The sequence below is a fragment of the Eptesicus fuscus genome, chromosome 13 (assembly GCF_027574615.1).
Source record: "Eptesicus fuscus isolate TK198812 chromosome 13, DD_ASM_mEF_20220401, whole genome shotgun sequence".
Classification (NCBI taxonomy): domain Eukaryota; kingdom Metazoa; phylum Chordata; class Mammalia; order Chiroptera; family Vespertilionidae; genus Eptesicus; species Eptesicus fuscus.
The window spans coordinates 19,376,218-19,401,277 of record NC_072485.1 but is presented as its reverse complement, the minus strand read 5'-3'; the positions used below and the strand labels follow the sequence as shown (position 1 = coordinate 19,401,277).

At 36.9% G+C, this 25,060-nt stretch overlaps 1 long non-coding RNA gene across 1 annotated transcript in view; it reads left to right on the top strand.

Moving 5' to 3' along the window:
* The window catches only part of LOC114234343 (uncharacterized), a 55,727-nt gene extending 34,831 nt beyond the window's left edge, over positions 1–20,896 (top strand). The window contains exon 3 of the long non-coding RNA XR_008557999.1: positions 20,828–20,896. This is a non-coding gene — a long non-coding RNA (uncharacterized LOC114234343). The remainder of the gene's footprint in view (positions 1–20,827) is intronic.
* The last annotated feature ends 4,164 nt before the right edge of the window (positions 20,897–25,060 follow it).

Genomic DNA, 25,060 nt, shown 5'->3' with positions numbered 1-25,060 from the left:
TTTACTGCTTACAGGATATTAAGTAAGTGATCATATCTAAGGCCAAAATTTTCTATTTTTATGGCTCAGAGCTTCTCTTTTAGGAGAAAAATAGGTTATTCCCATTCCATCCCAATTCACAAGTTTATGCCAGGTATCTAAATATTACCTCATCTAACTTCTATAAAAGCAAGCCCAGAATACCCTTGCCTCTTTTCCTCCCTCTTTTCCTATTCCCCTTCTCCCTCTCTCCTTCCGTCCCTCCCTCCCTTCTTTCCTCCCTTCCTTCACCCCCACCCCCATCATTTCTATGATTCCATAGAATTTAAGAATGTCTTGCAGGGTGTGTCAAAAGTAGACTTAATTCATTTTGCAGTTACCATAAGGGAAAGCCCTACCAAACAGATACTCTACTGACTAGTTTGTATAAGTCAAATCAGAAGCTTACACATTGGACAAAGATCCAGTGGATTAAGTAGCTGCTTTGAAGGCAATCTTTGAGACAGACATATAATTAATAGTAATTTTAGTGCCTTATTCTTGGGGTAGTGCCATATTCTATTCAGCAGTAGTATTATTTGAAAAAAAAAAAAAAGTACTAATTTCAAAGCACCTCCCCTCCCCCCAATAATTTCTGTTTTCCATTCTCCTCTGGGGTTATGGGCAAGTGTCTCCTTCTGAATTCCCTTTTTTTGGCGACAATGTTATCTGTCAAGCCTTCTAAAGGATGCTAATCTCAACTCAAGAGGGAGTTATTTTTAGAAACTCAAGAGTTGATTTAAACCTTTATAGGACTTTTTATCAAGTTATTCCAATGGAATCTCCTTACCAAGGCATTAGATGTAATGTTTCCAAAGTGACTTTCTGGCATCTGCCTTTCAAAGAATAATCAAAAATCCAACCTGGCATCTCACTGCACACACATTCTCACCCTTCTCTTCATTACTCAACTACTTATTTATGTTGCTTTTTAAAAAATTGTATTGTCCAATTACAGTTTACATTTAATACTATTTTTATTAGTTTAAGCTGTATAGCATAGTGGTTAGACAATCAAATACTTTACAAATTGTTCCCCCTGATATTTCCAGTACCCACCTGACACCATACACAGTTATCACAATATTGACTATATCCCCTACTAGAGGTCTGGTACACAAAAATTCATGCACTGGAGGTGTTCTCTCAGCCCAGCCTGCCCCCTCTCACAGCCTGGAAGCGCTCAGGGGATGTCCTATTGATGGCTTAGGCCCGCTCCCCACGAAGAGCGGGCCTAAGCCGCAGTCTGGCCTCCCTTTGTGAGAGGCGACCAGGCTGATCAGGGGAAGGTGCCGCCCCATCACCCTGCTGCTGCTGCCACTGCCGGCCGCAGCAGCTGCAAGGCCTGAGCTCTGGGCCTTGCAGCCACCAGGGCTCAAGGCTGCCTGAGCCCAAGGCTGTCTGAGCCCTGGGCCTTGCAGCCACGATAGCTTTGTTCAGATGGACGTCTAGAAGATGTCCGCCCTAATTAGCATATTACCCTTTTATTGGTATAGATGCTGTACTTTACATTCCTGTGACTATTTTCTAACTACTAATTACTCTTCAACACAAAATTTTGGCATTTGCTTTTTGATGAGACATGGCACTAATAATTTCTGTATATCTGAACAAATATTTATGAAATAGGTACGTTGGGCTACTTACTAATAAAAAATCTCAGCACTCCTTGATGGTTTGACATTAATAATGTAGTACCTCCTTTTTAAAATTATTTTGAATATTGAGACAAAGAACATATGGTGGGCACAAATACACCTGCATATGTTTGGATTTACATGGGTGCATTATAAGACAGCTTAACAAAAATAAAAATAAAAACAAGCAGAAGTTTGCATACTTCTACTTCAAGTGGAAAAGATAAGACAAGGCACCCAATCTGCAGCAATGTAATTTGCAAAAGCAGGTTTTTAAAATATATATTTTTTATTTATTTCAGAGAGGAAAGGAAAGCGAGAGAGAGAAAGAAACATCAATGATGAGAGAGAATCATTTATTGGCTGCCTCCTGCATGTGCCCTGACAGGGAATGGGACTGTGACCGCCTGGTTCATAGTTCAACATCCAACCACTGAGCTACACTGGCAAGATTTGATATTTTAATATAATTTCTACTTGCAAAACAAAAAAGGGAGTTTCATTATATAAAATATTGAAAGTAAAATACTTTAAAATTACCTTGATAAATGAGGACAAATGGAGTGTAATGATTTACGATGCTATAAGTGGTCGGATGTTGTTTCATTTCTACAAAACATGGATACATGTTCTTATATTCTGAGGCTTTATCTGTCTTTTAATAGTCCTCTCCAGCTTCCTATCCAGCCATTAGTGCTCTGCCTATGTATGTATGTGTGTATGTATGTATGTATGTGTGTACCTTCCAACTGACTGACTCCCAGTCATCAGAAAGCTACTCCACCTACACAGACACCACTGGCAAGGAGAGATGTAAGGAAGAACATAGGGGTTATCTTTCCTCATCCTAGCTGAGCTGTCACATGGAAAAGGAGAATCAAGACTAAGGTATAGCCAAAACCGGTTTGGCTCAGTGGATAGAGTGTCAGCCTGCGGACTGAAAGGTCCCAGGTTCGATTCCGGTCAAGGGCATGTACCTTGGTTGCGGGCACATCCCCAGTAGGGGGTGTGCAGAAGGCAGATGATGGATGTTTCTCTCTCATCGATGTCTCTAACTATCTATCTCTCTCCCTTCCTTCTCTGTGGAAAATCAATAAAATATATTTTTAAAAAAAGACTAAGGTATATTTAGAGTTATAGTTAGGAAAATTGATCTCTCATTCAAAGCCTGGTGACAAAAGAGGCTATTTCAGAGGAGAGATTGCTTGATATTTTCATTGCCTGATCACGCCTGTACTAATTGATTCCTATTTGAGAATGTGTTGCTTCTTGTGGGCATCTCTTTAATTTGTCAGTCATACATAATCTGACACCATAGTTTGAAGACTTCCTCACAGATATAGCTTCATATTTTTCCAAACTCTACTTTCTTGCTTATTATTTATGCAGAATAGAAAACAAAATCAAAGTGTATCATGGGCTGCTGAAGGGAAATATTATGTCTATAAACTCTTAAGAGGATGCACATTTAATTAAATATGTTAAGTGACTAAAGTAACATGAAATAAAATTTTAGACTCTAAGAATCTATGCTCATATTATCCAGAGGATTATTGCCATCCAATTAAGGCTATTTAACATTCATATTGAAATGTTGGTGTTATGTTAGAAATGCATTTTGGAAATATTGGTCATATGTGTCATGAATAAAATTTTTAGGAGTAGTGTAACGTATCAAATACCCTAGAAATGTAACATCAAAAGTGAATTTATGAAAGAAAAAGATATTCCATAAAAATGCGCCAGTCATTTCCTCTTCTAAATGAGTAGCATTTCAGGAGGCTAGAGAGCAGATTAACTGATTATCTACCTTTATCCTCAGCTAAGCTGTGTGGTGTTCATCTCTAGGAGTAACAAGTATTCTCTGGATATCCTAGAAAAGGACAAATATTTGTTTACTTAATTGCAGATTTAGAATGTTCTTTCCATCTCCAAAACCTGAAATATGTAGGCTTAAAAAAACATGAAATCATGTTCTTACTAATTAGAAGAGATATACGGACCCCTATGTTCATAGTAGTACTATTTACAAGAGCCAAGATTTGTAAGTAACCTAAGTGTCCAAAAGAATATGTCTCTCTCTCTCTCTCTCTCTCTCTCTCTCACACACACACACACACACACACACACACACACACACACAAATATTATTCAGTCATAAATAAATAAAGAAATCTTGTCATTTGTTCATTTGTAACAACATGGGTGAACCTAGAGGGTATTATGCCAAGAGAAATAAGTCAGACAGAGAAAAACACATATCATATGATTTCACTTATATGTGGAATCTAAAAAACAAAACAAATGAACAAACCAACAAAACAGAAACAGACTCATAGACATACGAAACCAACTGGTGGCTACCAGATGAGGGAGGGGTCGAGGGCAGAAAAACAGGTGAAGGGGATTAAGAAGTACAAACTTCCTGTTATAAAATAAATAAGTCATGGGGCTGTAGTGTACAGCATAAAAATCTAGTTAATTACAGTATATTGTCATGACTATGTGGTGACAGATGGTAACTAGACTTACTGTGGTAATCATTTTGTAATGTATATAAATGTTGAATCACAATGATGTATGCCTGAAACTAATATGATATTGCATGCCATATACATCAATTAAAAAATCATATCCTTCGGATTAGGGAAATGCTGTTAAGGTTAAAAGATATATACCTCAAAGTTTTTTTAAATTAAAATAATAAACGTTTATTAACTCACTTTTTGAGGATCAAGATTCTGGGAGTGGCTTAGTTGGGTGGTGCTGGTCCATGGAGTTTTATGAGGTTGCAGTCAAATTGCGGGTCTAGACAGCAGACTTTTTATTTGAAGCTTGTTGGATCTGCTTCTGAGTTCATTAATGTGGCCAGAAGTTTTGTTCTTTTAGCACATAGCAACCAGGGCTTCTCAACAGGGATACTGAAGATACGGAATTTCCCCACTGAGAGACAGATTTCTTAAAAATACATTTTTGTTGATTTTAGAGCAGAAGGGAAAGGGAGAGAGAGATAGAAACATTAATGATGAGAGAGAATCATTGGCTGGCTGCCTCCTGTACACCCCACACTGGGGACTGAGCTCACAACCCAGCAATGGAACCTGGGACCCTTCAGTCTGCAGGCTGACACTCTAGCCACTGAGCCAAAACGGCCAGGAATGAGAGACAGATTTTCAAAAAAGATAAAGAACCCCCAAGATGTGAAGCCACAATATTTCTATAACCTAAGCTTGGAGTGACATGTTTTTTTTTTTCATTTCTACTACATTTATTTTATCTATTAGAAATGAACAATTATGTGCTGTACATACTTAAGGGAAGGAAAATTAAGCTCCACCTCTTTAAATGAGAAGTGTTGAAGAACTTTTGGATATATATTAAAAACCACCACAGCCGGGGCTTAGTTTAAATTCTATAGGAATGAAATTTGAGTCACCCTACCAGCTAGGCCTCATAACTAGCCTAGATATATGCTGAGAAAAAAAAGGGGTATAAAATAAAGAAAAATACGTATACTTTTATAAATACTAGTTATGATCCCATAATCGAAATTGCACAAACACAGATTGTATTTGTTATGAGTATTTCTTTCTTATTTTGATGTGAATGTATTTGGTAAGCATTGACCACTTATTTTTCTTTTTCTGCCCTCTCTCATCCCCTTACTGTATAACATAAGTTGTATTAATGTTTAACTTAATATCTCAGTAGATAAATTGTAAGATTTCAGAGAGGGATATGATTGGCCTAGAAGAGGAAAGATATTACTCAAAAAATAGATGAAATGATATTTAGATCTTTCTTTGTCCTTTGGGGAAAGCGACAGTATGTCTTAAATTGTACGAGGTGATACTTGCTTTACATAACATGAAACATAGTTTACTGTTATCTTTATTAGGAATTTAAATATAGTTTAAGAAATTATGTATGGATTCCAGGTTGACAAGAGATGGAAGGTGGTGATTTTGTAACATTCCTTAACTAAGTCGGAACAAAGTGTTCCAGCATTGCTTGTTAAGGATCAGGTTGATCACAAATAAAATAGCAAATAATTTTTAAGGTGTAAGTGAAGTGGTAGCCATTATGCTTCTGCACCAGAAGTCACAGTCATTGATCAGCTGACTCAACTTATTGGTGCCTGACTGAATCCAGGCCTGAAGGTCCTTCACTTCCCATTGGATTTTCCTCCTCATGTTCTCCAAGTCCTGGGCCAGGTGCAAGTGTAATTCAGTAAAAAAAAAAAAAAGAAAGAAAGAAAAAGAAAAAAGCACTAGCTTATTCTATAGTTTACCTGTGTTAAGGAGTGAGACGCTGTCACACATCCAATTTATCCTCACTCTCTCCTGCTGCACACCAACATTTTCTTCTTACTTGTTGATCCTGATGACCCCTGATGATCTATTGCAATTCCAGACTCATCACCTGATACACAGGTAGCATATTTTCACAGATTTCTTTACCAGCTCCCACAATTATGTTAGGTCTAATTCTTACAAAAGTTCCTTCTATGTATACCATGTTAGGAATTCTACTTTCCAAATAAAGCCAACATGACAGAGAAGATCAGTCTTACAGTCTTTTTACTAAAAAAAATATATGTCAAGATATTTTCTGGACATATAAATGCCATGCAGTTCTTATAAATGAAGAAAATGCTATTAATCCTCCAGACATAGGGTTGCAAATTTGAATCACTTGCATTCTCTTGTCTCTTCTGGTTCAAGAGCAACAATTTGAAAAAACATCAATGAATTAAACTATCTGGTTTAGTCACTTCCCATTTAAAAGAAAATCTCATGTCTTCTAAATTAACTTCAAAGTACAATCTAAATGATAAACCAAAAAGACTCATCTGTCACCAGTAACTGCCACGTGTGTATATTTATACTCACCCAAACCACTCACTTTCATTTCTTCAGAGACATCATGTTTGTTAAGGCACACTGTCCTTATATATGTTTTTTTCTCTGCCTGAAATTACGATTGATTGGTCTTTTCCTAGCTAATATTTTAGAATATATCAAGAATCTATGTATATAAAAGCCTAATATGCAAAGTGTCCCCTCGGGAGTTTGACTGACTGCAAGTTTGATTGCTTGCTATGGCATGGGCTGACCACCAGGGGCGGCGCGGAACAAAGGAAGGTCCCAGCTGGCAGCTGGCAACCGCTAGGGACCCTACCTGTGCATGAATTTCATGCACTGGGCCTCTAATAATTTAATAAAGCCTTAATTACCTGTTATTCTCTCTCCCTTCTTACCATAGTATTTAGTTTTGTTTTATTGATTTGAGAAAGATGGAGAAAGAGAGAAACATCAATTTGTTGTTACACTTATGTATGCATTCATTGGTTGATTCTTATATGTACCCTCCAGGGATCAAACCTGCAACCTTGGCATATGAGGAAGATGCACTAACCAAGTAAGCTACCCAACCAGGGCCCACATAGTATTTACTGCTTGCATTTTACTTCTCTGTCTTCCTTATTATATTCTGCATAGAGGCTTGGTGCACAAATTTGTGCACCAGTGGGGTCCATCAGCCTGGCCTGTGGGATCAGGCTGAAACTGGCTCTCTGATATCGCCCAAAAGGGCACAGGCCAGGCCCAGGGACCCCACCAGTGCACAATCAGGGCCGGGGAGGGACATGGGAGGTTAGCCAACCGTGGAGGGGCACCAGGGCGTGTCTGGCCCATCTCACTCAGTCCCAATCAGCAGGACCCCAGCATCAAGCTAATCTACCAGTCAGAGCATCTGCCCCCTGGTGGTCAGTGCATGTCATAGTGACTGGTCAACCGGTCAACTGTCTGCCTCCTGGTGGTCAGTGCATGTCATAGCGAGCAGTTGAGCAGCCTTAGCATATCATTAGCATATTACGCTTTGATTGGTTGAACGGCTGACTGGACAACCGGATACTTAGCATATTAGGCTTTTATTATATAGGATTGCTAAATGAATAAATTAGTGGAATTAATTTATGTGGAATTATCTATAAAGATAAAATATTAGTTGACAAATAAGACCTTGGCAGCTTAGACACCATAACTTACATAGTCAGAGACGATGGTCTTCATGCACTGCCTTCCTAAGAGAGGTAGCACTCTACCTTTAGCAATTGAGCATTGTATGGATTTGCCCTAATACTTAGAATGTTGCAGGCATTCAGTAAATATAAAAAACAAGTTACGATTTTGTCATCAACAACAATGAGAATGAACATTTAGACAATAAAATTACCCTATAGCACTGAAAATGAAACTAAGAAAAGTAAAATGCTTAGGACATGCAATGTAACAATTTTCTTTATTATCTGAAATGTGTCGGGAAGGCTATTGATATTTTGGTTTTGGTAAAATAGAAAGGCAGAGAAAGACATTAAAACAAAAGAAATGACGAAATGTGTTTGCTGCAAATACTTAATAATGATTATGTGCAATTCTCTTTGTAATGCCAGACATTTTGTGATTTACAGTCTATGAGTAAGCACATAATATGGATTCTTCTCTCACAAAGCTATACCTTTGAGAAGGTATAGACAGACATAACTCAGTGTGTGCTTTTGGTGCATTAAAAGGTTTTATTTTCTCAGACATATACCATCACCATCACTAATAGAAACATCCTAATTAGATGCATCCTAATGAGGCAGCTGGTATGGAGGATTTGGAAAAACTTAAGCTTAATTTTCCATACCCATTATTTGTTACAGAGGTTATGAGTAGAATGATTGAAACAGTAATTGCATTTAGTATAATTACATTTAGTATAAAGGTTAGAATAAGTAAGAGTTTTGTTTACTTAAGTACATGCTTATACTAGCAATGTTACAGTCATGCTAAAACTACCTTTACAACTATATTCAAGTGATATTTTGAGGATAGTAGAAAGCCTCTAATCCCCCAAGTATTTTATCATATGCTCACTGATTGATGAATCAAAAAATTTATACAAAATTATCCTATTAAAATATATATAATGCTATCATCTACTTCATAAAGTTATTGTGAGGAATAAAAACATAAAGTATATGAAGTGCTAGGTAATTCTACCTAATAATATACTTCAGGTACTATATCCTCTTTTATATCAGATTATTCTAGAAAATAAGTTTGAACTAGATTGAAGGGGAGTGAAAATTGAGAACTTTGAAAAGGTAGAAGAGAGGGGTAGGTAATGCATAGATAGAGTCACATTAAGAGTTGAATAAAAGAAGCCTCGCACTGAGACAAAGTTTGAAACCATCAAAGTTGGCTTGGAACTGCTAGGACCTCAAGTGATTTTGCTTGTTACACAGTTTTATTCTGGTGAGTTCATTAAGCACTTAGAAATATCAATTTTATCATTTGTACAATGGAATAACATATATTTCACTGAACTGATACAGCCTGTCCCAACGCCTCCATCAAAAAATTATAGTTTATTGAGTTTCTTTCATAATGAAGGTAAAATTCTTATCAAAGAATCAGGTTCACTACTCCAAGCCAATTCTTCAATCACCATTTATTTCACCCATACCCTATTCTACTTCCTTGCACCCCCCTTTTCTTCTGGTAATCACCATGCTGTTGTCTGTGTCTGTGAGTTCTCCTCCTCCTCCTCCTTCTTTTTTGCTTAATCCCTTTACCTTTTTCACCTAGCCCAGCAACCCTTCCCCTCTCTGAAAGCTGTCAGTCTGTACTCTATCTATATTTGTTTCTATTTTGTTTGTTAGTTTATTTTGTTCATTATGTTCCGCATATGAGTGAGATCATATGGTACATTCTCTGATTGGCTTATTTCACTTAGCATAATGTTTTCCACGTCCATCCATGCTGTTGCAAAGGGTAAGATTTCCTTATTTTTTAAGGCCAAATAATATTTCATTATATAAATGCACTACAGCTTTTTTTATCCATACAGATAATGTATTGCAGAATTGTACACCTGAAACCTGTGTAATTTTATTAACCAATGGCACCCCAATAAATTCCATAAAAAAGAATCAGGGTCATAACTAAAGAAAAGATTAACAGATAAATTATAATGCAAGTAAGCTTTAGCAACATCCTGTTCAAGACGAAGAAACTTGTTCAGAAAGTTGATATGCTGACAGTATATTGTCATTTTAAGGCAGAAATAATTCTCAGCCAGTTCTTTTATACCCTTATTTTCTAAGATTGTGAGTGGCACCTGGATGGGGGGTCTGTAACTACTGAATGATTTTATGAATAAATAAATGCTTTACACATGGTCAAGTGGAAATTGAGTTGCTAAGCAACTATTCATACCCATGATCCTGTGGCATCAGTCCACCCTCACTGGGTTTTTAATTATTCCTACCCTCCACTTTTTTCTCTCTAATTTCCTTATATCCTCCCATTCTCTAACCACCACCTCTCTCCTATGATAATATGAGTAGAAAATTGATCAGAAAAGTTAAGAAGAAAAAATACGACTAGAGGAAAAGACCAAACAAAGCAGACTGAGTGGAGGGCTACTGACATCCAGGTGGTAATACAGAATGTGGGTTTCAGTGAAAAATCAAAGAGGTGGCCTGTTCACCAATATGTGCCTCCCTAACTTTAAGTCTATCCTTGAGTAGAACGTGGAATCATAACACAGTAAAAATGTCTTAAATAAAAGGTAAGGACCAGTGCTTTTAAAGTATAAAAAGAAGCTAAAATAAATACTTTTAGTAAATATCTAATAGAATAGAATAACAAATTCAGAAGTTCCATTTAGCAAATATATCCTACTTCAGCAACGTTCCATGCCTATTTATGACCACTTTTTATTCATCTAAGGAGTACTTTCTCCAAATGTCTATGTTTCTTTCTATATTTTGAAAAATCAATTTTTTAAAATCTAACATTTCCCAGGAAATACTCTAGTTGTTTATAGAAGTTAGCACATTTATCTTTAGAACCTGGTAAAATTAACTATGAACTACCCATAACCTTTATGGATTTTATGACTCTATTCTGAACAGAATATCAAGCATGTTGTAATTTCCTACCCAGAAAGTGAAATATGAAAAGAATGCTTAATTAATCTGACACAATTCTAAAGTAACCTGGAATGAATGTATACATGTTTTACTAATGCCCTCCGTAGCAAGTAACGGTAATTCTGCTTTGACTCAAAGGTTTGAAATGCTCTTAAAGACTTTCGGAGAGATGACCTTTGGGTACCCAGGATGTAATCAACCATCGACAAGCAAATGCATATTTTTAATAGTGCTATCCATTCTACATTTTACTTCACATTTCTAGACTTCATATTACCATTACATGAACAATAAAGACAACATAATTTGTCTAGGTCTTCCCTAAATTTGTCCATGATTTGATCTGAATTTAATATCTTTTTCTTCCTTAGTTTAACTACTTGTTTTGATAAAATACATGCTCAAAAAAAATCCTAAAATTATTTTATCAGAGACAAACCTTGAGTCCTTAAAAATAAAAATAGTTTCATATTGCCCTCACATTTTTGATACTTTAATTAAATATATAAATTATAGGTAGGAAATTATGTTTCTCTTGAACGTTGAAGACCTTCTATGCTGTCTTACTAGCTATGTCTTGCTTTATTCTTAATTTTAAAATCTCATTAACATTTGTTTGCTTATTTGGGATATTTCTTGACTTTCTCATCAAACTATTTTCTTGCTCACTTTTTGACTCTCAGCATGTAATAGTCTTTGGGCTAAGTATGCTCTGAACTAATATTTATTGATCTTTTACTAACTGGATTTTATGTGTTTTAAATATATCCTCATTATTTTAATACTTTATTCTGCAAAATAATTTTTTTTTTAATTAGAGAAAAGCAGTATCCTTATGTAATTACTAAGTTATCTGTATTTTCTTCCATTTTGCTTATTTTCTTAATTCATTAGGACATCCATTTGGAGCTACTCTCCTTACAACAACATCTTGTTTGACCACACCACTCTGAGAAGATTCTTTTTAGAGTTTTAGTTAATTTAATTCCTCATTTTTAGCTTTTGTGATTACTCTGATCAATACCTAACAACACAGGCTTATAGTCAAAGGCTATATTTTGTAGAACATAATATACTATAATAAACTGGTTTTTTTTATTTTCCTTAGTATGATATCATTAGGTAAAAAGTGTGTTTTAAATAAATTTAAAAAGTCTAAATTCTACATGTATAATCTCAACAAATAGATACAAATAATGTATTTACTCATTCACTCAATAAATATTTAATAGTGCACAATCCACATAATATATAGGCACCAGGGGTACAAAGATGAATAAGATATAACTATTAGTTATATTGTATTACTACCTACAGGTATAATCATATTAAGTTATAGAAGTACAGATAGATATACAAGGTGTCCCAAAAATGCACTGAGTGGCCAGATTATTATGACCACCCCATCAGTACTTCGTTGGGCCACCTTTTGCCTTCAATACTGTGGAAATTCTTCTTGGCATTGACTCCACGAGATGTTGAAAGGTGATGCAAGGAGTCTAACACCATGCCTGATGAATAGCACTGTCCAGTTCTGTGAGATTTGATGGTTGTGGAACCAGCTGCCTGATGGCTCTTTTAACTTCGTCCCACAAAGGCTCAATTGGATTGAGATCTGGTGATTGTGGGGCCACCTAAGCAAGATAAAGTCTCCCTTATGTTCTTGAAACCACTCCTGCACAATATGAGACCGTGGCATGGCGCATTGTCTTGTTGGAAGAAGCCATCTCCATTGGGATACGCCATCAACAGGATAGAATGAACTTAATCAACAACGGTACTTAGGTATGTTGTACTATTCAGACGTTGTTCCACACGAATTAAAAGGCCCAAATCATGCCAGGAAAACATGCCCCAAACCATAACACTGCCCCCACCAGCTTGAAGGGTTGTACTCATGCATGCGGGGTGCATGCTTTCATGCTGTTTCCGCGAAATTCTCCCTCTGCCATCTGCATGATGCAACTGGAAACGTGATTCATCGGACCACATGACTTTTTTCCAATGCTCGACTGTCAAATCCTTGTGTTCCTGTGCGAATTGGAGACGTTTTATCTTGGTAACTGCAGACAGCAAAGGTGTTCGAACAGCCCTTCAGCTTCCATATCCCATACGATGCAGTGTATGGCTAATTTGCCTACAAACATCAGGTGGTCATAATAATCTGGCCACTCAGTGTATATAAACACCTATTATAGGTTAGTAATTGCAGTGGGTTAAATATGAAAAGAAAGAAACATCAATTGAGTGATCAGCTCTTAAGAGTGTATATACATTTTTTGGAACACCCTGTGAATAAGTTTACATAACTTATATTAACACATATATTATTAGGTTTTAGTACAGCAAAAATATTTAATTTAAACATGGTCATTGTAATTTTCTCAAAGAAGGAAACTTCAATGACTTCTAAAGCCCTTTACCAAAACAAAAAGTTTGATGGTTAGAATGGCAGAAGCATAAAAGTTGAAATAGTGTATCACATTATTTGAGTAGCCAATTTAAAGTATTATACCATTAGAATTCATCATGCAAGGTGGTAAAAGTGTTCAGAGAGCAAACCATTTAAATTCCATTACTTCAGATAAGACTTGGAATTGCAGATTCAGCCTTATGTCTTTTTTATGACTATAATTTATAACCAAATAAAATTTGAACAAAAGAAAAACCCTCTTGCCTATAAATATATTGTTATTTAAGTAGATGCTGCACACGTAGTAGGCGCTCTCTAAATAGCCAATGAATTATTAAATTAAGAAGTTAGATACAAAAGAAATTTAGTTGCATAGAAAAGATGCCTGGGGAATTAAAAGTAATCGACATACATAAAAATACATATTAAGTATTTGTAAATCAAATTCAGATATTCAACAGCAAATTAAATTTCTTGTCACTGACCAGAAATGTTTTACTCTATGTGTGTGGTTATACAGAATACTAAAATAGTTTTTTAGATAATTACCTATTATTAAAAATAATGTTTATTTGTAATTAAGGCATTTCCTAGAACATTTAGTGATGGTAATAAAAATCTACTCTCATTCAATACTCAGGTGAAGTAGAGTTTATGGAAGAAAAATAACTCAGCTTATGAACTTATTTTCTAATGTGTTATGTATTATACAGCTCTATCACAACATATTGGATTATTAAATGTCAGTTTTATTTTTAGTGATGTATTAGAAAATATTTTATAATAGTAATAAAAACTACTCTTTTAACCTTTTGCACTCGGATGTCGAGTGTGACTCAACATGGTTAGCATTAGAATAAAGGAATCGAGAAAAAAGCAAGGGAGTGCAAAGGGTTAAATGTATGTATAAAGTTGTATCATCCCATTTTTTCCCCTGAAAACTAAGATTAAAATAACCTGATTACAGTTACGATAGTATGTTTACAGTTATGGAGGTAGTATAATAACACGCCCACTAAAATCAAGTTAAAAGGCTGAAAATTTAAAAAGAAATAATCTAGTGAAACCTGTGGAATAAAGTTAAAGCAACCAAAACAGAGACAAATTCCCAGAAAAAGGAGAAACGCTCAAAAAGATAAGCTGAAATTATGCAGCCACTGTTTCCTTCAGGGCTTTTGTCAATTCTGGACAACGGTAAAGAAGTTGAGGTTCTGGAAAAGGGCCCAGGCATGAGCTGCCACTAAGAAGCAGGAAAATCAACAGAAATATGATACTCTCCCTAGAAAGAAGACAGCTAAAGACAAGGGATTGCTAGGATTCCAGGGAGAAGTCTGGCTGAGAAACTGAGTTCACTACACCTAAGGTTTTCATACGAAGGCATTCACTTAATGCCGTGCTGGAGGCAGAAAGGGACAGGAAGGCTGATTAATAGAAGAAGGTATTCATACTGAAGCTCACAGAGAAATAATGGTCAAGATTATAAAAAGATCATAAGTAATGTATGCAACAAAGTGAATATGTCTAACTTATTTTTAGAGTTAAAGGAGTCCAGAAGGAGATAAAATAGAGCAAAGAAACATTTGAAGAAATATTGGCTGAGAATTTTCTAAAACCAAAAACTAACACAAGCCACACAGGCAATAAAGTCTGTGTACTCCAAGCAGGATGAATGCAAAGAAATCTACATCTTGGCACATCATAGAAAAGCAAGCTAAAACCAAAGATAAAGAGAAAACTTCAATAGCAGCTATAAAAAGTGACATAACTTTGCAGAAGCAGAAATATCACTGATGGCTGAATGTTCATAGATATATAGAAACCAGAAAACAATAAAAATATTACCAAATGCAGAGAAAACACATTTCTGAGAGTTCTATATTCAGCAAAAATATAACTATAAATGGAAAAATTATAAAGATGATTTCAGAAAGGAAAAACTAAGAAATATATTATTATATCTAAGGTTAAAGAAATACAAAAGAGTTTTATTCAGACATAAAGATAATCATTCTATATGGAAGTACAAGAAGCAGGAAGGAGGGCAAGAAGAAAAGACTGTAGCCGCAAGGATAAGTATACTGGATACTGGCTATAAAAGTAAAAATTATAATGTAAAATTAAATATATGTAGACTAAAAATGCACAGAAACAGAAAGTTGGGAAGATTTTACATCACTGAGCACTGCTTAAAGAAATTATTTATATTAGATAAAATAAGTCCATCTCAATGTTAATTTTCTATTGCAACCACTTAGTAAAACAATCCTTTATAATAGTTAATATGCAAATTGACCCTCAAGTTCTTGCACAAGATGGCCGCCCCCATGTGGTCAAAGATGGCCACCACAAGATGGCCAACAGGGGAGGGTAGTTATGGGCGATCAGGCCAGCAGGGGAGGGGATTTAGGGGTGACTGGGCTGGCAGGGGAGGGCAGTTGGGGATGACCAGGCCAGCAGGGAAGAGCAGTTGGGGGGGACCAGGCCTGCAGGGGAGGGCAGTTGAGGGGACCAGGCCAGTAGGGGAGGAAAGTTGGGGGGGACTCGGCCTGCAGGGGAGGGCAGTTGGGGGTGACCAGGCCTGAAAAGGGGGCCAGTTACGGGGCACCAGTTAGGGGCAACCAGGCTGGCAGGGGAGGGCAGTTGGGGGCAATCGGGCCAGCAGGGGAGGGCAGCTGGGGGCAATCGGACTGGCAGGGGAGCAGTTAGGCGTTGATCAGGCTGGCAGGGGAGTGATTAGGGGGTGATCAGGCTGGCAGATAGGCGAGTGGTTGGGAGCCAGCAGTCCCGGATTGTGAGAGGGATATCAGACTGCCCCTGAGGAGTCCCAGATTGGAGAGGGTGCAGGCTGGGCTGAGGGACACCCCCCAGCAAGTGCACGAATTTTGTGCACTGGGCCTCTAGTGTACATATAATAAGTTTATCAAATATTTTAAAAAGTAATTCATAGGAAGGCAAGAAAACAGAGTATTTACCAAAACAAATAATAAGATGGTAGATAAAAGCCTTATATATATTATGAGAAGTTGACATATGTGAAGACATTTTAAAATAGCGGTAGGGCAGCCATTCCAGAGGAAATAGCTTGCAAATCTTACTCCTCAAACCTTTGGAATGTTGAACTGGAAAAAAAAAAAAAAAAAACAATTTTGGATTGGGCCAAACAAACCGGTATTTCAAACAACTACTCTGTAGAAAGCTAACAGGAAAGAAGGCATCCTGACTACTGGACTGAACATTAAGGAGAGTTTTCAGAATCAGCACCACCATGTACAGCTAAAGGATAAGTTTGTTTACACCTATAGAAATTCCTTCCTTGACTTAACATGAGTAGAAATTCCTTCTTTCTATTAATGTAATTTATTCCTTTCCCTTTGTTATAAAAACCCCTTGCCTTTACACCCAATCTGTACACTATTTGGGTTTCTGCTTGACTCAGTGATTCCGAAATAGTATTTTTTTTTTTTAATCTCAAATAAATGCTTGTTGCCTCACTTTGGCATTTTATTTTTTGGTTAACAATATACATACAGGGATTGGCAAAAGTAGGTTTATAGTTGTGAGTACATGAAATGCAGTTTATTCTTGTATTATTATTAATTATTGTAACTGTAAACATATTTTTTGCCAACCCATATGTATTAAGTATTAAATGTCAAAAAACTAAATACTAAATAAAGGCTAAGACTGTGAGACCAGCATTTTAAAGAGGACTATATATTCCTTACTAGAAACAGGAGGTTCGCAGAGGGAAGGGGGTGTGGGGTAGTATAGGGTAAAGGGAGGCAAATATATGGTGACAGAAGATTATTTGACTTTGGGTGGTGTGCACACAATAAAATATACAGATCATTTATCATAGAAATGTGCACTTGAAACCTATATGATCCCATTTCTTTTGTAAGATATGCAAATATTCTAAACCAATATTACTCAGTAGAATATGGCAATATGTTAAAAAGGATAATGCCTCATAACGAAGCAGAGTTAATACTGGAATAAAAATTTGGTATAAAGGTCATAGGTCAGGCAATATAACTGGCTAAATTAGTAGAGCAAATAAAAAAGAGGAGAAAAATTACATGATTATGCTAATACAGGAAGGCGTTGAGAAAATTTAACATCCATTTAAGTTAAAACCATTCAGCAAACTGGTAATGGAAAGAACATCTGAATCTGATAAAGAGTTTTGTGTTCGTCTGCTTCTAAAATAGCCGCCAATGATCTCTGCAGACTGCTATTCATGGCCGTGTGTAACCTTTCCCTGGTGTGACAGCCTGAACTAGTACTTTCTAGGTAACAGGACATGGTAAATTCGAGGGAATGCTACTTCCAAGATTAAGCTTTATGGCACTGTGACATGACGTCCATCTTTCTCACTCCGAGTCATTTTGCTTTCTCACTTTGATGAAGCCCCTCACCATTTTGTGAGTTGCCGTGTAAAGAGGTCCAAGTGTTGAAGAAAGGTGTGCCCTCCAGCCGACATCCGAGGAGGAACTGAAGTCCTCAGTCCAACACCCAATGAAGAACTGGAGTCTGCCAACAACACGGAGTGAGCTTGGAAGTGGAGCCTGCCTAGGCTGACATTTTGAGTGCAGACTGGAGATGCCTGAGCCAGAGGATCTAGCTAAACCACACCCAGATTCCCGACACCAGAAACTGAGAAGAAATCATGTTTTAAAGCCATTAAGTTATGAACATAATTCTTAAATGACAATACTAATTCAAGGTTCTAAAAACTGTCTACAGCAACTTCAATAATTAGTTAAGTTTTATCTCTAAGGCTGAGAAAAAGTGATCTCTAAAAGAATACTTGTTATGACTACTTCTTTTAGAGATCACTTTTACTGGAGATTCTAGGTACATAATAAACTATTTTAAAAGTTAATATTTATACCAGTTTCAAAAACATCAAGATCTTAATAATGAATACAATAAAAGGTGTTCAAAATCTCTACTGTGACAATTACAAAACATTGTTGAAAGGAATTAAAATGCTAAAGAAATGATAGGATAGACATTGCTCATAGATTTTAAGAATCAATCTTTTAAGAATAATAATTCTTCCTAAGTTGAACTATAAATTCATTGAAATAACAATCAAAGGTCCAGGTGGACTTTTGAGACACTGACATGCCACATTTTTTTTAATATATTTTTATTGATTCCAGAGAGGAAGGGAGAGATAGAAACATCAATGATCAGAGAGAATCATAGACTGGCTGCCTCCTGCACGCCCCCTACTGGGAATGGAGCCTGCAACCCAAGCATGTGCCCTTGACTGGAATTGAACCTGGGACCTTCCAGTCCACAGTCCAATGCTCTATCCACTGAGCCAAACAAGCTAGGGCCATGCCAGATATTCTTGTCATCTTACAAAAGCCCTCTCAGCTCATGTTCTTTTATTTTCCTTTGTCTTTTTTTTTAGGAAGGCCTTCTGCAGAGGCCTGTGCTGCCCCAACAATTTCTTAAGATCACCCACAGTGATTACTGCTTCAACTGGCACTCATTCTTAAATGCTCTCAAGCTTCCCCACTGTGTGAAAGCCACCACGCTGTGACAAGCCAACCATGCCTGACTCTCCTCCGATGTACGAGGGTCCAGGGGATGTCAGTGCTCCTGTCATTTTTACAGATACCCAGTCTGGATCTGTACCATGATTCAGAAACTTACCATTTAGATTTATGGCAAATATTTAAAATGTACATGGACAGAAATCTCGAGATTTAAAAATACTACTTCAAAACCAAAAATAAGCAACAATAACAAGGCAAAACAAAAAATACCTCCAGCACATACAGTCATCCCTTGGTATTCATGGAGAATTGGTTCCAAGATCCCAAATATACCAAAATCCAGGACTGCTCAAGTCCTTTATTTAAAACTAGAGGCCCGGTGCATAAAATTCGTGCATGGGGGGGGGGGTGTCCCTCAGCCCAGCCTGCACCCTCTCCAATCTGGGACCCCTCGAGGGATGTCCAACTGCCCGTTTAGGCCCGATCCTGGTGGGGATGCAAGGGGTGGGGATGCAGCCTTCTGATCGGTCATTACGTGATGGTGTACCGACCAATTTGCATATTATCCTATTATTAGATAGATGGTATTATATTTGCATGTAACCTGTGCATATATTTCTATATATTTTAAATCATCTCTAGATTACTTATAATACCTAACACAATGTGAATAGTATGTAAACAGTTGTTATACTGTATTGTTTAGGTCCATGGTCAGCAAACTGCGGCTCGTGAGCCACATGCAGCTCTTTGGCCCTTGAGTGTGGCTCTTCCACAAAATACCATGGCCTGGGTGAGTCTATTTTGAAGAAGTGGCATTAGAAGAAGTTTAAGTTTAAAAAATTTGGCTCTCAAAAGAAATTTCAATCGTTGTTCTGTTGATATTTGGCTCTGTTGACTAATGAGTTTGCCGATCACTGGTTTAGGGAATAATGACAAGAAAAGAAAATCTGTACATGTTCAGTATAGATTTAACCATGACATCATAGTACACCTCAACCACAATGTAACTATTTTTTCATAAAAGATAGCTTGCGCCATCTTTTACATGAACAACATAAAGGGACAAACAAAAATAGAAACAGAGATAGAGAAGCCTGAAAGAGACTTTCAAACTTCAGAGGGAAGGCTGGGGAGGGCAGGGGGCGGGGAGGTAAGAGATCAACCAAAGGACTTGTATGTATGCATGTAAGCAAAACCAATGAACACAGACACTAGGGGTGAGGGAATATGCTGGGGAGTGCGGGTGGCTGGGGAGAGGTCAATGGGGGAAAAAGAGACATATGTAATATTACATGTAATACTTTAAACAATAAAGAATTTTAAAAACTGTGGAAGGAATCACAGTAAGTAAAACTTTTGGAGGATATTTCATTGGCAATACAAACTCTCATTATTTAATTCTGAGTAAATCCAGCCATTCCAGGAAATTCAACAACTAAGATGACTTCAGAGCTAGAAGACGGTCAGAAGTTGCTTCACTGAGGGTGACTCATGAGGAGAGTGAATTTGAGCTGAAATTAAGCTTTTCACACCTCCCACATAGCTACATTGACAGGGGTAGGCATGCTTCCACAGGAAAGTGGAATTAGCTCCAAGGTACAGAGTAGGGGTGGCTCTGGGGATATGGGGTGTCTGTGTATGCGATGAATAATTAGGGATAAATTTAATAAATTGCAAGGTCTACTTCAAATATCTACCATATACATAAAAAAGTAATAAAGAGCCTGGCTTGAGTGGCTCAGTAGTTGAGCATCAACCTGTGAACCAGGAATTCACAGTTCCTTTCCATCAGGGCACATGCCCAGGTTGCGGGCTCTGTCCCTATGTAGGGGGAATGCAGAAGGCAGCCTATCAATGATTCTCTCTCATAATTGATGTTTCTATCTCTCCCTCTTCCCTCCTCTCTCTGGAATCAATAAAAACATTTTTTAAAAAGTAGTAAAGAATATATTAGTATCTACTAAACTAGGAAAAAAAAATACCTTGATGATTTTCACTTCTAAGAGACAGAAGGGTAAATATTTCATCAAATGATAATTCACAGAGTTGTATATTTCAGTTAACTTCCCATTCTCTCCCAAGCCTCATTCTGACACCTGCAAAGGTTACAAATGACATTATCTTAATAAAAACATTCCGTATTGTCCAACAAATTGCAAACTTAACCTCTGTCTTCTGTTTTCAAGATGAACATATATGAATTATTATTCAAATTGTTTTTATAACAAAAGCAATCTGCTCTGTGCCATGTTTATAGGAGCAGAAGAAATTCAGTTGTGATACCTGCATCCACATTTTTATATCCTGAAAAGATGTTCAGAAGCCTTTCACTACTGAAGTCTTCATGAAGGTCTCTGGTCTTCTATCTGCAATGTTTATACCGATACATTCACTGTCCATGCTACCGGGACTTCAGAAGGCATAGTCAGATCTATAGCTGTCTGGCAATGTAAATCTTGGCCAAGTCAAGGGTTCCTTTTCCATATAGTCATTCTCCTCTGAAGTCCTACCATATCATTGAGGACCTCCAAAGTTATGGGACACTTTAACTTCTCACGTTTCCAGACCAGGGAATGCATTTCTTCCCTAAGTACAATGGCTGCTGTCTTTGTGGCCCCAAATACTTATTCCTCCGCCTTTCCCCTCTGAAAACAAGTTGTGCTTAATCTTCCCAGTGCAGAGTCGAGAAAACAAATACTAAAAGGAAACTTCATCTTCAGGAAGATTCATTTTTCAAAAGGATGCAAATGTGTCCTAAATCAAAGGAAAAGACATAACTTGCTATATTCTCTCAATCAGGTGGGCGCATAATAAAACGAACTAAGAACACAAAACAGCATTTTAATAAATTATCTTGTCATTTCCTACAGTAAACTTTAATGCAAAGACAATTTATCATTCTGAGAGTCTTCTGTAGTTCTTTGCTTTTTTTTTTTTTTAAGAGCAGGAAATAAGGTAGATTTCCTGGGTCAATACCAGTTATAGTTTTTAACCACTTCAGTGTTGTTTTCATCTGTTTTCCTTATTTCATTGAGTATAAGCCTCCAACAGCAAGCAGTGATATTTGGTCTGTAACCCCAATGCCTCCAACCAATTCCTTCCTTAGAGTCACAGAACTCTTCTTAGTGTTGAGCCTACAAATTGGAGGATTGTGTGTTATTTAAATTTGAGATTCTTTTTTCTAATCCTTCCATGTAGACCACCCTATTGTTAGAATGCAGAGCAAGTAAGTCCTGCCATAATCATGATTAGGATTTCCCAACAGTAGCATTCACCATTCAGTGAGTGACTCACCATTTCTCTCTCCCCTCTGAGGACTGACATTGATGAATTAGGAACTCCACAACAGTGATGGCACCTTGACCCTTCTTTTGATGTCTGACGAGGCTGCCCCTTATTGTAGACCTGTTGTAGAGGTTAGTGAATACATGATTGGATGGTTGGTTGTGTGGATGGCCCAGGATTTTAAAATATGCTGGTTACTTACTGTAAAGAGACTAAGCAATCATTCTCATCAGCATGAATGTGCCAAAAAATGTACCAACATTCTAGAGAGAAAATAACTCAAACCCAAGACTCCACAGGCAAAACCTTTCATTAGAGTTATGTACCAAGCATATGTAAAGCACAACTGGCATGTGATTTATTGCTGAAGGATGGATTATGCCACTTTATTTATATTATTTTTCAGATGTAATATAACAAATTAAGAGAGAGGCTTTCTTGAAACTCCCCTTATTTGCCTGAAGACAGATCCTCCAAAAGGTGTTCAGTTGTCACAAATCTCTTACTGGTGTTTCATTAACCAGAAAGATTAATGAGAACACTGGCAGTTGATGCCACACCTAGACACACTGTCATGAACTATCATACCTTCCATCTATTCTTATAAAAGTTCATTCAGTTTTCCTAAAATTAACTTAGTCTCCCTTAGATACCTGCATTCTCCCTTCCCTTTTCCTATTAAGATGGCGTTGAATCCTGAATTCTAACATCATCTATTTATCATTTTTCCTGAGTATCTCCAAAGCATACATGAGGTATACATGTTAATAACCTTTGCTTTGTTTTCTCTTGTGAATCTATTATTCCAGGAGTCTCAGCTGAAAACTCAAATGGGCATAGAAAAATTTTCCTCCCTCTCCTGTTTTAAATTCATCCAGAGTAAATTGGTGTCTGTTTAGCATCAATTAAGCATCTACCTTTTCTTGCTAGAAATTTATTTAGCTACCCAAGTGGCTCAAATTGGAAGGCGTGGAGGAAAGACTATTCCAGGAAGTGACCACTGCCAGACCCACCTTCTATATCCAGTTAGATTCAAGGCAAAAGAGAGATTGGTTCACAAAAATCCCCTCAGAGACTGTCTCATTGACACCTCCCCTGTGCCTCACATCGTGGTGGTCTGGTTCCTGAGCAGGCAAGCATGATAGGCACTTTCCCCTCATCTGGTGTAGATGCCCTGTCTTTTATAACCCTTTAGCACCTGCCCCATGGCACAGATGATATTCATGGTGTCTTGCAGCAAGCCTGGGACACGCCTCGATCCATGGGTCAGCTGCCAGGATCAGGCCTGCAACCTGGGCATGTGCCCTGACTGAGAATTGAACTGTTGACCTTTTGGTGCAAGGGGCAATGCTCTACTAACTGAGCCATACCAGCCAGGGCTACATAAAACATCTTTATAACAAAAAAAAAATAAAAATGCTTGGGTATGTAAGAAAGGGCAAAGAAAAAGCCTTCATAATTATTAAACTTGTGAATCAATTTATAAAATAACAGCAACTTGTTATTATTTATATCATTACTAGAGGCTCGATGCACGAAATTCATGCAAGGGGCTCGGCCCTCACAGCCCCGGCTGCCTTGGCCCTAGCATCCCCGTCTTTGGAAGGTCACCTGGACAGTGGTTTTGCCGTTCGGTCTAATTAGCATATTAGCTCATTATATAAGATATATAATGAAATGTTATACACACATGTGAAGAAACAAAGCAAAAAATGTAAAATAAAGTAGTAAATATGTATATCGTATCTGATTCAATTTAAGCGTACAGCAAGAAAAAAGATAGGACACGAATTATGGATAGAAATGATAAATACCAGCATTATAAATGATATATTATGATGGTGTGATGGGTTGTTTGTTTTATTTTTATTTGTCTATGTGGGAAGCAATAGGCTGCCACCATTCAGAGAAAAGTTTTCAAAACCATTCAGACATGATTTACAATTCATTTTCTGCCACTTGGAACTCTATGGCTTTGGGCATGTTATTTGAAATCCTTGTGCCTTAGGGCACTTAATTATACAATGGGTATCATAATACTCTCCATTTCATATCTTTGTGAGGATTAAAAGATGCAATTGTTTGGACTATAGTATACAGTCAACAAATAACTGTGGATAATAATACAATAAAATAATAATAATAAAAATAGAGCACAGTGAATTTCAAGCTAATAAGTAGGAAGAAAAATATAGACATTTAAGTATTTATAACTTTAAGCACTATAAGTAAAAGTTTATTGTCCCGGGCGTTCTAAAAAGCAAAGACTCAGAGTTTAGTAAGTTCAATTAAAGAAGAGCAATAACTATCATAATAAAACAGTTGGATAGAGGTAGCATTATTAAAATGCCTATGCTGATATTAATAGAACAGTCATAAGTATAAGTTGACCAACATTAATGCATTTGCACTGTTTTTACATATCTTAACATTATTGAGACTTTAGAACTCTTTTTGAGACTACCTTTTCACTCCCTTCCATTTCAAATATGTTATTTAAAAAATGAAAAACACTGCTTCCTAAGGAATAAAAACCTAAACATTAAAAACCATGATTTCAGTAAAATAGTACCTTTTGGTATATTTTCTATCTTTAACCTTGACAATAATTAATGCCTCTGTCGGGAATAGAAAAAGTTACTTTCAGTGGAACCATTATTGATTTTCCTAGAAGATTCAGAATGTTATTTTCAAGGGCTCAATTGTCTTTTTTCCAAAAATTACATTGAGGTATAGTTTAAATTGATGCTCCTTAGCTTTCTGTTTCTCTTTTGCTGTTTAGTGCCTGATTGATAACTAAGAGTGGACTTTGTTTCAGTAAGAAAACTGTTCCTCAGATTTTCATCGAAGCTACTTCTAAAAATGTGTGACTATGGTTTCCCGTCTTATGTTTAAGTCCTTTATCCATTTTGAGTTTATTTTTGTGTATGGTGTAAGATAGTGGTCTAGTTTCATTTTTTTGCATGTATCCGTCCAATTCTCCCCAACACCATTTATTGAAGAGACTGTCTTGACTCCATTGTACGTTCTTGCCTCCTTTGTCAAATATTAATTGAGCATAGTGGTGTGGGTCAATTTCTGGGTTCTCTATTCTGTTCCATTGGTCTATATGTCTGTTCTTGTGCCAGTATCAGGCAGTTTTGAGAATAGTGGCTTTGTAATATAGCTTGAAATCTGGTATTGTGATCCCTCCTATTTTGTTCTT